This window comes from Anomaloglossus baeobatrachus, unplaced genomic scaffold, assembly GCF_048569485.1.
Source record: "Anomaloglossus baeobatrachus isolate aAnoBae1 unplaced genomic scaffold, aAnoBae1.hap1 Scaffold_45, whole genome shotgun sequence".
Classification (NCBI taxonomy): Eukaryota; Metazoa; Chordata; class Amphibia; order Anura; family Aromobatidae; genus Anomaloglossus; species Anomaloglossus baeobatrachus.
The window spans coordinates 918,584-923,855 of record NW_027443837.1 but is presented as its reverse complement, the minus strand read 5'-3'; the positions used below and the strand labels follow the sequence as shown (position 1 = coordinate 923,855).

At 52.8% G+C, this 5,272-nt stretch overlaps 1 pseudogene; it reads left to right on the top strand.

Annotated features, from left to right (window-relative positions):
• The first annotated feature begins 485 nt into the window (after positions 1-485).
• LOC142280263 (U2 spliceosomal RNA) lies at positions 486-692 on the top strand (annotated as a pseudogene).
• Positions 693-5,272: the final 4,580 nt, after the last annotated feature.

Sequence of the window (5,272 nt, the reverse complement as noted above, 5' to 3'; positions counted from 1 at the left end):
TGCCGGTTCCCACTCATCCCTGGGGGAGTTAGGCGAGTGGTATCGAGAGCTACATGTCGGCACTGATGATATCCCCATACACCACAAGGAAGGGGTATACCGGGTGGTACAGGAGTATGAGCGGGTTTTTAGCAAGCACCCTCTAGATTTTGGGCAGATTAAAGGGGTTCAACACCACATCCCTACCGGTACACACTCCCCTATTAAAGAGAGATACAGGCCTATTCCCCCTGCGCACTACCAATGCGCCAAAGACATGTTGATGTGTCCGGTATAGGCCAGGGTGCCACTCAAGGCCGTAACCAATTCGGGTTATAGCTTCTCGGCCTTTTGGCTAAGATCAAGTGTAGTTTCGGAGGACGCTACCTTGGTCGGTACTGGAAGGTGCCTGGGATTGCACGTCTGCCGGCCTTGAGGAAGTGTGTGCGCCTTCTGGTGACACATAGCCCTCTTGTGCCTGGACGGTTCCCAGGCAACGGGAGGCGATCACCTTTGTTATTTTGAAGTCCTACTGATAAACAGAAAAAAAATAAAATTAAATCTGTTCTTATCAGTTTAATATCTGATACGTCCCCTCTCTGGGGACCATATATTAAATGGATTTTTAGAACAAGGAGATGGAAAAAATCTTGCTCTGTCCACTGCACGCATTGACCTGGTATTGCAGTACCTCCAGGACCGGTGCACCCCTTCTTAACCCAGTTTCCAAAAGCAGAACTCAATTCACCTGATTCAAATGAGCCCCATTAGTGAATTGAAAGAAAGCAAAAACTTTATATGCACCTCAATTTGGCCAATTCACTTTTCACACTTTCACCCTTTTTTTTATCTTTCACACCTTTTACTTGCTTTATTGATGCAAAAAGCTGTGCCAAATAGCAAACTCATCTCCACTCAACTTGACCAACTCTGCTATGTCCCGTGCAGTATCTTATTCTCAGTCTTATCTAGATCATTTGCAATTGAATAGAATAGATCCCTTTTGGCTGCTTATGACTGTGTAAAATATGTAGTTTTACTGGGCTGGGATGAGAGAATCCATTGAAGCATGGTGTAGGGATTGTGGTTCCTGTGTGCTAAGAAGAGAGGCTGGCACCAGCCAGAAAGCCCCATTGCAGCCAATAATCACTTAATAACTTTTTCAACTTGTCATCATATGGGAGGCCTTCCATTCCTTGTAGTAGTCTAGTTGCCCACCTTTGAACTGACTCTAACTTCTGAATGTCCTTATTAAAATGTGGAGCCCAAAACTGGTTCCCATATTCCAGATGTAGCCTTACAAGTGATTTATAGAGGTGTAACAATACGTTGGGATCACGGGATCTAATCTCCCTTTTTATACACCCTAAAATCTTGTCCCAAGCAGCATTCCATCAGCCTCTGGAAGGTTCCTGGCGCATTGCACAGCTCGAAGGGCATGCTTTTGAACTCGCAGAGACCCATAGGGGTGGCGAAGGCGGTCTTCTCCCGGTCTGCCTCAGCAATGGACACTTGCCAATAGTGACTAGTGAGATCAAGGGTAGAAAAATAATTTGCAGTTCTCAATGCAGCTAGCGATTCCTCAATACGGGGAGTGGTGCCGTCCTTCTTTTTTAACAGGATCAACAGAGCTGCCCAAAGGCTACAACTGTCACGGATAACCCCAGCCGCCTTCATGTTGCTCAACATGTCCTTGGTACACTGGCAATGTGAAGGTGGTATTGGCTTATAGCTCTCTTTGATGGGTGGGTGTGCACCTGTGGGGATGTGGTGTTGGACCCCTTTTATTCCCCCAAAATCTAGCGGTAACCCGCTCCCCAGCTTGGATGGATGCTGAGGGAGCCCCTTTTGCCCGCAGGCTCTGGCCCTGGGAACTGTAGCCTTGGCGGTGACTGTGCTTCCCTCTACGGTGTGAGCTGTTTCCTTCAATCGGGTCTTGACTGCTGGGAAACCCTGGAGGTTCCTGTCGCTAACGGATTTGACCGGTTTTACGGCGACTCCTAGCCTGGTCGGGGTCCGTAGGCCCTGCCGGATGGTGCTGGCTTCTCTTCACTCCCCGATCTGGTACCGGCGGGCCACCGCCCATCCCCGGTCCGTACGGTTCACTCCAATCAGCCTCTCCTGCAGAAGGTCACCACCGTCTGCCAACCTTGCTGAGTGCCCGGGCCACACACCCGGACACGGTCAGTCTCCTCTCCTCTTCACTTCTCTAACTCCAAAACTGATCTCTAATCTGACTCCTTTTCCCGCCTCCAGGACTGTGAACTCCTCGGTGGGTGGGATCAACCGCCTGGCCCACCCCCTGGTGTGGACATCAGCCCCTGGAGGAAGGCAACTAGGATTTGTGTTTAGCTTCGGTGTGCCTAGCCGGAGTGTAGAGTGTGTTGGTGTAGTACCTGTGACGACCTGGCTTGTCCAGGGCGCCACATTCCCCTATAGTAAAATGCAGACCGTCCGCGGGCTGCCCGTCCATCACCGGTTTTATTTTCACAACTGAAAAAAAATAAAACGGTAAAACATGTAAAAGCATCATAAACATTTTACAACGGTACAGCTTCCGCTCTTCTCCCACCCAAACAACCTGGCCCTGATGCTGCCCCTAAGAAGCGGGCAGCACCCCTTGACCCCAGTCCAGCACCAAGTTGCCCGAGCGGGTTCTGTCTCTTTCAGGGGGCCCACGTCCAAGGGGACCCCTGAACCCCCGGAGGATCGCCACCGGTTACGGTAGTGGCGGGCCTAGGCCATCCCTTTCCTCCAGGCCCATCCTCCCAAATCAGCCTCTCCGGAGGCGGTAACGGTGTCAAGCCAACAAACATTTTTATTTACATTGCACTAAGTTTGTGGTTGCCCTGCAAGTTCTCGGGCTTGTCCGTAAGCAGTTCCTTACGCAATGGTTGCACAGTCCCTACGGGGACAACAGTTGCCGGCAACGGCCGGTTTAATCACGGTTCAATCAGGTAAACTTCTTTGGTTGATCATCTTTACTTATCATTTAAAACTTTCAAACTGGTACACTCAACACATAAAGCCCCCCCCTTTTAAAGAGTAGTTTCCCTGTACCTAAGTGGGGGTCTACCTAGGTTGGGGCGAGTGGACCTTCGGGGTCCGGTGTCAGTGGTGACAGGCAGTGGGGCAGAGGGAACAGTCAGTTCCTCCTCCCTGCTATCATGTGGGGCAGGCGGAGGCGTAGGGGAGCTGGGTACAGGTACATCCCTGGGCACTGGCTCGCGGTTAACCGTTTCCATCATTTCTTCATCCACGGGTTGTGGGAACAGTATCACTGGAAGGATCACCGCACCGTTCTGTGTAGGCCAGTCTGCTGGAAAATCACCCATCATGGTGTGGATTACCTCTTTTTCCTTCTCCACTGGACTGGGAACTGGAGCCTCATCCGCTACTCTCAATGCTGGTGGGCACTTCTTCAGGTGGTCTCGGGAAACCGTGGCCAAAGTCCCCCCCTGGTCACGGCTGATCTGGTAGGCCTTCCCATTCTCCCATCCTGTGGGCTGGACTACATACGGGGTTTTTTCCCATTGATCATCCAGCTTGTGGGCCCTTCTTTTCCGCTTCAGCACTACATCCCCAGGTCGGAAGGAACCGGCAGGCGCCTTCTTGTTGAAGCACTGCTCCTGTTGTCCCCGACTCCGGCACAAGTTCTTTTCAACATACTCCTGGACCTGTCGGTACTGTGTCCTCCGCCGAGTGTCCCATTCAGCTGTCGACAGGAGTGCTTCTGAAGCTTCCAAGCCCATTTCCAGATCCACTGGTAGCCGGCCGGGACGAGCTCTCATCAGGTATGCTGGAGTGCATTTCGTAGAGCTGGAAGGGATGTTGTTGTACATATCGACCAGGTCAGGTAGCTTCTCCAGCCACAGGTTCCGCTCTTCCAGTGGTAACGTCTTGAGGAGGCCCAGGACCAAGTGGTTCATCTTTTCACAAATGCCATTGGTTTGGGCGTGGTAAGGCGTGGTCCGGATTTTCTTGCAGCCGTACAACTGGCAGAATTCCTGGAATACCTCTGCTTCAAAGGCCGGACCCTGGTCGGTAAGCACCCTCTCCGGGTACCAATGCGGTCAACAGAAATAAGCCTGGAAAGCCTTAGCAGCGGTGCGGCCGGTTAAGTCCTTAACTGGGACAACCACCAGGAACCTCGAGTAGTGGTCTACGATGGTCAGAGCGTAGGTGTACCCACTTCGGCTGGGGGTGAGCTTTACATGGTCAAGGGCAACCAGCTCCAGCGGTTGGTGTGTAATGATCGGGTGTAGGGGTGCCTTCTGGCTGGCCTCGTCCTTCCTTCTCAATGCGCAAGGGCCACATTCTCGGCACCAGGCCTCCACAGATTCCCGCATTCCACTCCAATAGAACCGCTCTCTTAACAACATCTCTAGCTTCTTCCACCCGAAGTGCACTGCACCATCATGGTATGCTTGCAGGACGGTGGGCACGTTAGCCTGGGGAATCACCAGCTGGCGGATCTTCTCGTGAGTCTTTGGATTAATCAGCTCGCGATACAACTTCCCCTGGTGTAGGTATAGCCGGGTCCGTTCTTGCCACAGACGTTGGGCTTCGGCAGGGGCAGCAGGGTCTATCCCAGCAGAACCCTGTTCCACTAGAGTCTTGACCAGGCGGACAGCAGGTGCCTGGTCCTGAGCTTCCTGCCAGTCCTGTCGGGGCAGCGGATCCAGGTTCACCCGTTGTTGGTAGACGTGCACCTTCTCAGTGAATGGCCGGTGAAATGCAGGCAACTCGATCTCTTCGAGGTCATCATCCTCTGGCCCCTCTTCCGACAGGTGGGGCATCCGGGAGAGTGCATTGGCATTGACGTTGGTACGGCCGGCCCGGTACTTGATGGTGAAATCGTAGTTGGCTAACCTGGTCACCCACCGCTGCTCCAACGCGCCCAGCTTGGCCGTATCTAGATGGGTCAGCAGGTTATTGTCTGTGTACGCGGTGAACTTGGCTGCTGCCAGGTAATGGCGGAACCGCTCGGTGATAGCCCACACCAGTGCCAAGAGCTCAAGCTTGAAGGAGATGTAGTTCTCAGGGTTCCTCTCAGTCGGTCGGAGTTTTCGGCTAGCATAAGCTATTACCTTTTCCCTTCTGTCTTGGACCTGGGATAGAACAGCCCCCAAGCCCACATTGCTGGCGTCGGTGTAGAGGATGAATGGGCGGCTGTAGTCAGGGTACGGTAGGATTTCCTCTCCGGTCAGGGCTGTTCTCAGCTGGCGGAAGGATTCCTCATGCTTTTCTTCCCACACCAATGGGGCTACTAGGGATCTACCACCCTTGGTCT